General features: G+C 43.5%; 1 pseudogene; it reads right to left on the bottom strand.

Annotated features, from left to right (window-relative positions):
* Nucleotides 1-1,408: 1,408 nt before the first annotated feature.
* Nucleotides 1,409-12,928, bottom strand: part of LOC126994257 (alpha-1A adrenergic receptor-like) — a 100,352-nt pseudogene continuing 88,832 nt past the window's right edge.

Below are 12,928 nucleotides of genomic sequence, written 5' to 3'. Positions count from 1 at the left end.
AATACACAGCGATGGGCAGAAGGGAAGGAGGCGAGAGAGGACACTATGTACATGATTGCATTGGCCATGAAAAGGTAACCACTGACTACAACCTTTGTGTGAGTGTCGGGGAGAAACAATGATTCCTGTTTCTTGGTCAGACGGGAGAAAGTGAAGGATTGGAGGAGGCGAAGTAGGCAGTGGCAAGGTGCGGGCGTGGTGTGGATGAGAAGGTGGGTGAGTGATTAGGTGGGTGAGTAGATGGACGCAAGGATTATATACTATAAGGATAGCTCACTAAGCTTTTGTTTTACCCACAATGCACCGCGGATGACGTCACACATGTAAACAAATGGTGCTCGGCGGCAAACTGGTTCGCTTCACAATGTTCTCACCGTAGCGTGCTCAGTGAAAATGGTGATTTGTTGTGTATATGGGTGTTACAGTGGCTCAGCTGAGGAAAGTCGTCAAGGTGTTAAGTTCATTAGGTTTCCTAGAGACTAACACACACTGAAGAAGTGGATTTTAGCCTGCAAACGAAAAGATAAAGTGAAGGTGCTGTCTGAGCGGGTGAGGTGCAAACATTTTCCAAGAAAGTGATAACATTAAAGAAAAGCCAATAAAGCTCTATAGTGAAAGTTTGGTAAAGGTAAATTCATTTAGTTTAAAATTTGTGTAAATATTATACAATTTATATGTATGCATAAAAAAAAAATTACTCATTATATGACTGGATTAGTTACCCATAAAAATTAAGTTATAGAAAACTAATGTTAATAAAAATTAAGAAAACATAAGCATCGATGGTAGACAGAACAATATTTCTGCAGCTTGTTTACCACGTTTCTCGCATTATTTATATTGTTGTATACTATTAGCCAGCACAACAGCTGCCTAATTTAATTACTTATCCTTAGCAGTCAAAAAAGCGCAAAATCTGACCATGAATAAGAATAAATAAGGATTTTCTAGTACATTTTATACCGTGAGAGCCGGGTGAGAGTGAACCAGATGACATACTGCAGTCATGAGTTCATCGATGACGTTTCAGTGAGCTATCCTTATAGTATGTAATCCTTGGGTGGACGGGTGGGTTAATGAGTGAGTGGATGAATCAAGGTAACATCCACGGTCCACTAACATCCACCTCAAAAATCCCTACCATATCCCTCATCCACCCGCTGTCATCCTTAACCTTCCCTTCCTCTACGGTAATAAATTCGATCCTATCATCATATACAAGTTCCCGTAATACAGACCATAACACTCTTTTTTGTGTATGAGTTGTGAGCTGTTACAGTGTGTGTGTGTGTGTGTGTGTGTGTGTGTGTGTGTGTGTGTGTGTGTGTGTGTGTTCAAAGACGATCCATCACGGCTTATACATGGGGTGGTGTGTGAATTACATAACAAAAATAAGTATCTTCATTCATTCATTCACTTCTAGACACAGTTATTTAGTTTACATACTTTCTCCCTTTAGAAGAGTAAGGATGAGGAGGAGAAAGATGATGATGAGGAGGAGGACGAGGACGAGAAGAAAAAAGATAGAAAGGATGTGGAAAAATAAGTGAGAGGTGAATAAAAAAAAAAAAAAAAAAAAAGAGAAACTTACAAACCCAAGGCGACAGATATGGAGGGGATACTTTCATAGATTCAAATCGATCACAACAGTTTATGAAATGACACAGTAATGCATCGCCAAGTCCACCATCATCACGTATTGGATTAGTGTTTTTGTACAAGGGCACGCAGAGGAGAAAAATGAAGACATCTTTTAAAAATACGACAACCTAAGAATAAAAAAGAAAGTAACTTGGAGGGAAAGAGAGAACAGAGGAGGGGATTCTGAGAACGCTAAGAATACAAATAAGGACACAGTGATGGTGATAATGATGAGAACAAGGAACAAAGGAGAAGGAAGGAGAAGGTCTTTGGGCATATAACGAGATTACCTTCTTTTTAACGTAGGAGTCTATTCAGGAAGAGGAGGAGGAGGAGGAGGAGGAGGAGGAGGAGGAGGAGGAGAATTGGCCGGAAAAGTGTAAAAGGACTAGGAAGAAAAGAGGCGTAGAGGCAAGAGGAGGAGGAGGAGGAGGAGGAGGAGGAGGAGGAGGAGAAATGTCATTAAAAGAAGGCTAATTTTCTTAAGTTGTGTACGTACGTTAAGGAAGTTTCACACACACACACACACACACACACACACACACACACACACAACCATATATAAGCAGTGATCGGAAAGCAAGTGTACCATCATATTCCATACACAAACATACATACATACACACCTACACCTACAGAATACGTACACATAACATACCTCCACGGGAACGAAATCTAACTTACATACACACCCCGAAAAAAACGTACACATAAACGTACATACATACATACATACACGAGTGGCCCCCGTTTCTGAGGCAGGTAAGAGAAGGTTGAAATGCCGCTCTGTATGTACGTAACTATATAATATACTACTTGATACTTCTTCTTCATGTGTGTGTGTATATATATATCTGTATGTACAACGTTAAGTATATACTATTGGTATGTACAGGAATATAAATTACCGACTTCGATCTATGTATAATACGTAGGTACGAGGATTCACATTCATAAATTAACTTGTACGAGAAGAAGGGAATTGTTTATTTTTGTTACAGAGCGCGAGAATCGTGGATGAGGATGAGGAGGAGGAGGAGGAGGAGGAAGAAAAAAGAAGAAGAAAAAGAAGAAGAAGAAGTAGAAAAGGAAACAAAAGAAGAAGAAGAAGAAGAAGAAGAAGAAGAAGAAGAAGAAGAAGAAGGAGACAAAAAGAAGAAGGAGAAGAAGAAGAAAACAACAAGAAAAAAAACAGAAGAAGAAAAAGAAGAAGAAGAAGCAGAAGAAAAAGCAAAAGAAGAAGGAGGAGAAGGAGGAAGAGAAAGAGAAGAAGAAGAAGGAGGAGGAGGAGGAGGAGGAGGTGGAAGACGACGATAACAAAGGAGATTAAGAAAATAAAAATGGAGAGAAGGAAGAAAACAAAAATGAAGGCGGACATAGCCATACCTTATCTCGTAAAACGGGGATGGAATAAAGGAAAGGAGAAAAAGGAAAGGGAAGGCCACGAAAACACAGCAATAAACTAAGAAACAAAAGAGGATCTGGAGTGTAAAAGAAAAATAAAGGGAATATATATATGCAAATAGAGACAGCCTCTGGGCGAAAACAAATGAAGGAGGGATAAATTAGCCGTTTGTTAGAAAAAATAAAATACTACGAACTGTAAACACAAGAGGAAGAATCTAAATAAAAGTGAAGGTCTCCGGCAGAATAAAAAAAGAGAGGTGGGGTGGGAAAAAGAGAGACAGAAGAGAGAGGGGAGGGAAGAGAAGGATGATAGGGAAGAGGGAACCAGAGGGGAAATGAGGCAATAGGTATGTGAATGGGTGAGTGGATGGCGAGAGGAGGGAAGGGAGGAGGGGAGAGAAGAGGGGAGAAAGTAGAGGGAGAGGAAGGAGAGGATGGCGAAAAGAGAGAAGCAAGTTAGGCAGAGGAAGGAGGGGAAGGAAAGAGGGGAAGAGAACGGGAAAGGGAGAGAGTAAGGAAGAGAAAGAGAGGAAGGAGAGGACGATAGGAGGAAAAAGAGAATAGAGAGGAGAAAGTATAGAGAAGAGGAAGAGAAGGAGGAGTGGACAATAGGAGGAAAAAGAGGGGAATAGAAGTTGATAGGGAGGAAGCGGGAAGAGTGGATGGCAGGAAGTGGAGAAGAGGAAGGAAGGAGGGGAGATACTGGGAGGGAACGAAAAAAGAAGGGGAGGAAAGTTTCAAGAATCCATGAAAAAGAAAAATGTCACGAGTACAATTTTTGGGAGGATCTTACTTTTTCCTATGAACTCACAACTTGGGGTCATCTAGTAGAGAGGTACACGGTAGCACTGACGTCATACAGGTGATAAACAAGGACTAAGGTGTGTGGTGTGTTGCTTCCCTAACCACGGCGGCCGCGCTACACCCTCCACGCGGCACGTTACAAAACACTCACGCAAACAAACAACATACTCAGGGAACCTCAGATTAGCTTACACTGATTTCCATTGTTAACATTAAAAATTTTCCTCGGTTAAGCTACGATTGATTTATACTTAGTGGGAGGAGGAGAAAGGAAGTCATTTACACTTATACTCACAATGAATTAGAGTATCTTTTGATGAATTTACAATATATACAAGTTACCTGTATATGACTTCACACAGCTGGTGGCTCTTCAAAAGTGTTGGGGAAAAGTCCCTATCATGGGGAACTGTGGGGGAAACTGGGGTGTGCGGGGAGGGAGAGGGAGGGGAGGGGAGGAGGCGATGATGCGTCCAAATGTCACTTTTGTAATGACACATGAAGGAGGAGGTTAGGGAGGATGGCTTGTCACCTCTCCTCCCACGACATCTCAGCTTTCCATGGAGTGTACCAGGGAGGGGAGGGGGTATTTTTTTTTGGGGGGAACCTGAGATCCAACACGGGAACCGGCGCGGGAGGGACGACTAAATATGGTTTGTAAACAATGTGGAATGATATGGTTCGCCAGGAGCCCCGACGCCCCGTTCACTGCACCGCCAGGCCCTGTCCATCTCCGTCACTGCCTGTCTGTCTGTCTCTCCGTTACGTTCACATAAAGGCGAAAACCTTCAGCACTGCCTTCTGAGAGTTTTAAGTGCAGTATGGAACAACGAATATAATGTTTACCGTGTTGCTAAAAAATCCTTACGATAAACTGACGTGAATAAATTGACGAGGCAGTGGCTCATTTGTAATTTCACACACTCATGGTAAAAACTCCATGAGAAACTTTCAAATTTCGGATTTATCAAAATATTCCTTCAAAACGGCGACAAGAAGACAAGCGGAGTGGAAACGATCCGTGTCTTCGTGTATTTCTTCCTGCGGGTGACGGTGACGAGGAGTTCCCTCTCTGTGGGGAAGTTCCTGAGTCTCCTTAAGCCGAGCTGCTCCTTGAGCTTTGAGGAAGGGGAAGCCGCCGCCCGCTGCCTGCCTCTCCCGCCTCCCGTCACTAACTTAATCACGAACCTTCCTCCCAGCTCCGGGGACGCCACGTAACATCCTCATCGCCTCCAACAAAGTTATCTTGCAAGACTTATTTTGGCTCCGCGTCGTGACACACACACACACACACACACACACACACACACACACACACACACACAGGCGCCAAAGTCTTCGTCCTCACCCCTCTCTGTGCTCTGAGATCATCGTGAAAGTATCAGTCTGGTAAAAGTTTTGCTTATCATAATATCACTGGTTCACTGAGTCACTCACCTAATATTTGTTAATTACAGGTATGTTCAAGTAGCACGACAGCACAAGACATTTAAACACAAAGAGTATTACCCTGCACGAGGATCAGCCGCCAAGACGCCGCCACCTCTTCCGGGGATCAAGTTATAACAGTGTCACTGTTTGTGTCTCCCAAGGGCCGTGTAGCACTTGTCCCCTGGCGGAGAGAGGATCTTATGCACGACTCACGGCGCAGACCCACTTACTTTGTGCGCTAGACTCTAGTCTCGCTGAGGGGCGTTGGGTGAGGGTGAGGACGAGGGTGAGAGCGGGGGTTAGGACGAGGGAGAGTGGAAGGTCCGCGGGGAGGTCGGCGGGGGCTAGGCAGTCAGCACTCATGTTCTTCCTCCTGGTTGGGGGTGGTGAGAGCGTGCTGGTAGCTGGGGCTCTTGACGTAGGTTGACAGGGTGCGAATGGAGCAGGGTGTGGCCACTGCTGAGGGCGTGGGTCCACCCGCGTATGCCCCCGTCATGTTGTCTGACATGGAGTGGGATCGCACGTGACGGTGGTCGAAGTTGTAGTCACATCTGAGGATCTTGATGAAGGCGGCCTTGAAGGTGCGATTGAAGATGGTGTAGATGATGGGGTTGATAGTGGAGGAAACATAACCCAGCCAAAGGCACACGTTGGCCAGATGGTCAGACACCTCGCACTCGGGGCAAGCGGCGAAGTAAATGTTGAGGGTGAAGAAAGGCGTCCAGCATATGACGAACGCGAAGAACACAAGACCGAGGACCTTGGAGGCCTTTTGCTCATTGGCCACGGCGTTGGCGGCCAGCGCATCTCTCTTCCTTGATGGGAGGAACCTCAAGTGCCAGGACGTTGTGCCCACCAGCTGTAGACGAAGAGCTTTCAGCTTGAAATTCCGGGTCTCCCGCGCTATGGATTCCGGCGTCTGCGTGGCCTGCTCACACTTGTGGATGTTGGAAAACTCGTAGTGCGCCGTATGGCCGTTGGCGTACGTTCCGCGGTAGGAAGGTCGCGGCGTGAAAGTAAAGGAGTGCGGCGGCGCCTGTGGTTTCTACGGACTGACCTGTCCCTGCCCATGGTCCGCGCCTTGCCTGCCGGGGCGTCGCAAGCGAATTTAGCCTTTTTACGCAGCAGGTGCACCGTTAGGGCGTAGCTGATCACCATTATCACCATGGGGATGTAGAAGGCGCAGAGTGAGCCGAAGATGAAGAAGGTCTGGTTGTTGATGGCGCACACGTAATCAGCCGGCATGATGTTGGTGCTGTCGATGATGCCAAGGACCGTGATCATGGAGGTGACCAGCATCGCCAGCAGCCACACCAGCACCACCTTCACGCCCACCGTCTGCAACACGCCACACCCTTCGTCACACACACGCACAACATATCAAACACTCTCAGCCCCAACAAGGGAGAGTGTATTCCTTTGACATCCCTTGGCATGCTAACAAACGTGTATTCCTTCGACTCAACAGATTCAAACAATTAATCAACTCACTTTCATGTTAAACTTTCACACATGGAAACTAAAACGGCAATCTCTAAACTTGAAACACTGTATCTTTGGACTCATGACTTTTACATGGAATAACATCAACAAATGCTTCGTTCCCTTGCTTACAGGGATGGAAATAAATAATGCTACCGTTACTAAGCCATGTGAAGGATATAATTCTGTGGCATTTACAAGGAAGGTATCAGATGCACATATGTTGTTCTGCTTTATTCATAAGGTAAAACAAAATGCCCTCATTGACAAGGAGGATCAAGGACAGAAAAAAAAGTAGTCGATTTAAAAAATAAAATCAATTAAAAAAAAGCAAAGAACCAATGAATGCAGTAAAAGAAAAAAAAAAAGCGATGAGTTGCTGTGAATAAAAAGTAAAAAAAAAACTAACTAACAAAGGAATATTGATTTCTATAAAAAAAAGGAAATAAAGCCCCGTTTCCTGCAAGTTAAAATAAATTAAAAAGAAAGCATCGAAAATAACGGAGGCGTGCACGACTGACCTTCTTGCTGCTGCTCCTGGTCTTGAGGGGGTTGCGGATGCCGAGGTAGCGGCCCAGCGAGATGGTGCACATGTGCATGATGCTCGAGGTGCACGCCAGCACGTCGCACGTCACGTAGATGTTGCACCACACCAACCCGAACGGCCAGTACCCTGCAGGAGGACCAGAGTAAGGGTATCTGGACTGGAAACTCTATTGCCTTTATCGTTATCGGTTTCCCATCTGAACTAAGCACATTATACAGACATATGATAAAAAATATATTATTACAGTTAAGTTTCTGAGGCGTCTTGATACACTCCCCTTGAATGAACGTAAGCCGTCAGAGGAAGGATATAGGGCCGCTTTCACAGTCGTTTTGTTTGTTTTGATCGTTACCAATGGCGCCGATCGATGCTATAGTTTTCCACGTGAAACTGACCGATGGGGTAGTGGCGGCTGCAAAGGAAGCGAGAGGTGTTGAGAGTGTGTGCCAAGGTGCGGGGCTAGGCTAACCCCGCAGCCGCCACTACCCTATAGGCCAGTTTCACGTGGAAAACTATAGCGTCGATCGCCGCCATTGGAAGCGATTAAAACAAACAAAACTACTGTGAAAGCGGCCCATAGACATGCTGCACCTACAGAGACATAATGAAGATGGCAAAAGATATTCCGGTTTAGCTTCAAGGCGTCCTGAAAATATGATGTGGGAAAGAAAAAAATATTAGAAGGTAGGAGGTGAAAACTGTACGTCGTTTGAAGCAGGAACCCGAGTGGAAAATAACTGTAAAAATGTTGTAGTTGTAGTGGTGGCTGTGAAGTGGATGGCTGAGTAGAATGTGGCATGGACAGGTGGATGTAAGGGATGCATGCTAAAAAAAATGGATGGTATGTAGATAGATATGAGGGTTTGATGCTTGGTTTTAAAAGTATTGCAGTGGTTGTGTAGTGACGGAGGCAATATTCCGTGAAGATGTGAGAGGAGGAGTAAAGAATGAGGCAAATCGAAAAGGTAAGAAGGAGGTACACAGGTGGGTTAAGGGGTGAGTGAGGCAGAAAGATGAAAAGAAGAAAAAAAAAATACAAGAGACTGGAGGGCGAGGTGGCATACATGGAGGTGGAATACATGAAGCCGCAAGATGGGAAGAAGAAAGCAAATGAAAGTGGAACAACGGAAACATAAGACTGCAGTGAGGAAATGAAAGTGGGAATGGAGAGCGAAGTGGCCTGGGAGAGTAAAAAAGTTGGAATACATGGAAACGCAGAGAGAAGAAAGGAAGCAAAAGGCAGTGGAAAGAAACTGCTGAAGATGGAAGGATAGTGGAATGTAACGCCGGAAACAGGAGACTGGTGAGGAAATAAAAATGGGAATGAAGAGCAAGGTGGATAGCAGAAAACAAAAGAAAACAGAAAGAAGGTAGAGGCGAAGTAAGAACAGTGGAATGGAACGAGGGAAACACGAGACTGGAGAAGAAAAAGAGGGTAAGAGAGCGAGGTGGGGAGGAAGAGTGAAACAGAAAAAAAGTTGGAATACACGAAAACGAAAAGTGGAAGAAGGAAGCAAAAGAAAGAGGAAAGAAACGAGTGGAGAAGTAGGAAGGGTTGAGTGGAACGAAAGAAACACGAGAGGAGAAAAGAAAAGTCCTGAAAGTGAGAGAAAAAAAGTTGAAATTCGTACATGGAGACGCAATGTGGAAGGAAGGAAGCAAAAGAAAGTGTAAAGAAACTAGTGGCGAACAGTGGAATGGAACCGGAAACATGAGAGTGGAGACAGAAAGAGTAGCGGCCAGGGAGAGTGAAAGATTAAAAAAAAGATGGAATACATGGAGGGCGCAAGGTGGAAGCAAGGGAGCAAAAGAAAGTGGAAAGCAACTAATGGTGAAGCAAGAATAGTGGAAACATGAGTGGAGAAAGAGAGAGAAAAGGTGGAACACGGAGCAAGGTGGGAAGGAGCAAAAGAAAGCGGAGAGAATCGAGTGGAGACACAAGAATAGTGGACTGGAACGACAGAAACATGAGACGGGAGGAAAAAAAGTGGAGAAATGATGGTGGAGGAGTGTTATTTGAGGCCACTGAGCTGGAGGGAAAATATTTTTGAGTGGCGAGGGAAACCGAGAGAAGCAGTAAATATTTTTGAGGGAGATCAGTGTGATTAAGTGACAACCTTCATCAACCCCTTACTTCCCTCTCCTTTCCAATTCCTCTCCCTTTCTTTTTCCATTCTTTTTTCCTTTCCCTCCTCTTCACGTTTTACCCAATGTTTTTTTTCTGATATTGAGTGACGTTCCCTTCTTCTTCTTCTCATTCTCCTTCTCCTTCTTTTCCTTTTCTTTCTTCTTCTTTTTCCTTCTTCTCGTCCTCCGCCTCCCGCAAGCCTCAGGGAAGGCCAATAAGGTGGGATTTGGCGCATAAAACCCAGATTACCACACCTCTTGCAGACGTTTTATTGGGGCGTGGGAAAACATTTCAAAGCACACAGAACTAGAGAACTATTTAAAATGAGTAATGATACCATCGTAATAACAGTTTTTTACTACTACCACTACTACTACTACTACTACTACTGCTACTACTACTAACTACTACTACTACTACTTCTATCATTGTAGATATAAGTGTTAACAATACTACGAGCCTGTAATCACATACGTAAAGTAATATTCATTCTAAGCAATTCTCAATAACTGTAAGAATGTGTATTTGCAAGAACGCGCTACAGTCAAATTAGATTTTCATTTTGACAAAAAAAGTAAAAAAAAACTGCACACATACTCCTGAAGGGTAACATAGTAGAGATAAGCTGTTTCCCTCTGTACAACCTGAGAACCCCATTTTGGGTGTACCCCAATCCTTTCTAAGTGTAATTTTTACTATAAGTTCAGCATTGTTATCGTGCCTAGAAGGAGGAAAAATAGAGGTGAAAATATTGGAAATGGAGTTTTAATCGAGATCGTCTATGATTTTTGGCTGAAAATAATAGTTGTTGTATAAGCAAAGCCGAATAAGGCTTATGAGTTTGACAGTAAATCATATTTTATTTAATTTCATCACTAACTGTCACACGACTAATTCCTCGTTAAAAAAAAAAAAAAAAAAAAACATGCAAATAACAATTCGGTTAATATCCATTATTCTTTATTACATGCAGTACAGGTTTTGATGCAATATCTGTTCTATAAAGCATTCATCTTTTCCAGAAGTGAATGGAATGCCAGGTATTTATCACGCCATCAGCAATCATTAAGCGTTTCGGGTCCAGCAGCGCATAGTTCAAGTGAAGTGAAACTGTGAATGTCTTGGATTTAACTTATACGTTTCAAGTTATGGATGGCATCTTTCACATTTACAGTTTGAAGCCCGTTACAACTCAACGACTTAGTACGAAAGCCATGGCAAATACTTAGGATTTCATTCACTTCGAAGAGAAATAAGATTTCAAGAGATATAACATATCAAAACATCTACTTAGTCCGTTTTTACTTGTTTAATTTTCATGTTATTTTAATGAGGACTTTATCACTTGAAAATTATTGGTGGATATCTAATCGTGAGATAATATTTGTATTTTCGGTCAAAATCTACTTTAATTCTCGGTCTTGCTTGAACAGAAAAAAAACTTATCTTTTTGGAGTAAAACACGATCTTGTATGAAATTGCGTTTCCAATATTTTTTCTTCTATTTTTTTTTTCTTGTTTGATGCATCTTTTTGAAAAAAATGAACTAAATGTGGTAAAAGAACCATTCCCGAGGGGGAGGCGGTGAATTTCCTTGAAGTTGGAGGACGCACAGATCAGATGGAGGGGAGCTTTTTTGACCTTCGTAGGATAACTTTTTGTAACTTTTCAGACGTATTTGTGAAAAAAAAAAAAACCGCGTTATTTTCTTGTGGACTGCTAGTAAGTGCAAATGTGTGTGTGTGTGTGTGTGTGTGTGTGTGTGTGTGTGTGTGTGTGTGTGTGTGTGTGTGTGTGTGTGTGTGTGTGCGCTTCCACAAGTCCCGTTCTGCTCACATAATTTCCCAACACTCTCACCTGGTAGCCTTGCATGAGTCAAATTTCCTACCTGCCCAGGCGATCCCATGTCAGAAAGGATAAATAGATCAATTGACACAACAATAGTCATGTTCAACATACATTAAAAAAAAATCAGCCAATGTTTTTATCCTCTCTGCCTATATGATCTGTATCTCTGCTTACTTATTATTAATCGTCCGGTTATAGCTTTATTAATGATTCGATTTTAACCTTTTCAAAATTCAGTAAATAAAGTATCTCACGTGTCTACTTCCTATTTTGTATTTTAACCTTCTGAAACGGAAGCAAATCAAACACAAACGGAATACACACACACACACACACACACACACATTGTAGCTTTAAGATCAAAACGAGGAGGGTGTTCGTGACCGCGAGTCCAGCAAGTAATCCGAACGTGAGTGAATGACATACAATTGCAAAGAGCAGGGAATGAGGACGACCCGCGCTTGAGGGAGGGACAGAAATACTATTTTTTAATCCCTTTCTCTTTTAATATTCCGCCGCGGAGACAGCGGCTTATAACAGTCGTGGAGGCAGCTCTCAAAGGGCTACGAGGCTGTCCTTGTGCAATATGCTAATGCAGATTACTTGTGTGTGTGTGTGTGTGTGTGTGTGTGTGTGTGTGTGTGTGTGTGTGTGTGTGTGTGTGTGTGTGTGTTGAAAGTGAAGTGAATGTTAGGTCGAGATTGTAATGTTTTGAATGTTTTGCATCTCTCTCTCTCTCTCTCTCTCTCTCTCTCTCTCTCTCTCTCTCTCTCTCTCTCTCTCTCTCTCTCTCTCTCTCTCTCTCTCTCACTCTCTCTCAGGCACCTTTGAACCTGACATTCTGAAGGTAAGTAAAGCGAAGTGAAATTAATCTTGGCCATCCCTCCGCAGGTGTGTGTGTGTGTGTGTGTGTGTGTGTGTGTGTGTGTGTGTGTGTGTGTGTGTGTGTGTGTGCGCGCATCACCTTTGAACCGTTATTAATACACACGGACATCTGACAATCCAAGGGGAGACAATAAAGAAAGGGACCGGGATGGGGCGATACCAGGTGAGAAGGAGGATGGACAGGACAGGTGAGTACAGGTGTAGAGAACAAGTCGGTATTCAGGTCGGTGTTCTCAGACGCTTTGGATTCTCACAACTATTACCAGAGGCCAAAAAGAAGATTAATGGTGTTCTAATGAGTCTTTTCACGTTCATAGCATAGAGGAAAGGTTAAACTACCACAAAGGCCAGAAAACTACCTCTGGATATGCCGAAAACTCATATGAAAGCCAAATATATGTTCTTATCACCCGGTGTGTTGAGACGAAGGGTGGAGGGGCGGTTTGATCGTGAAAATGTGTAACGGTTTATGATAGGCTATTAATAAATGAAGCCATGCCAATAGGTGACAAATGGACCTGTAAGGGGAAAAGGAAAGGGCTTAGAAGGGAGCGAGTGGAAGGGAGGAAGATGGAGGAGAATAACGGAGAGGGAAATCGTCAAAGGGGGTAAGATGAGGCTTTGACAGGGATGACATCAAGGAGGAGGTGCAGAATGAAGGGGAGAGGAGGGGAAGTGAGTAGACAATAGGTACTTATAAAGGGAGGAATTGCACTGGCTGGTTGCAGTAATGGGAAAGGGGAAGGGAGGAGAGG

This window comes from Eriocheir sinensis, unplaced genomic scaffold, assembly GCF_024679095.1.
Source record: "Eriocheir sinensis breed Jianghai 21 unplaced genomic scaffold, ASM2467909v1 Scaffold760, whole genome shotgun sequence".
NCBI classification, from domain to species: domain Eukaryota; kingdom Metazoa; phylum Arthropoda; class Malacostraca; order Decapoda; family Varunidae; genus Eriocheir; species Eriocheir sinensis.
This window is presented reverse-complemented; position numbering and strand designations above follow the sequence as displayed.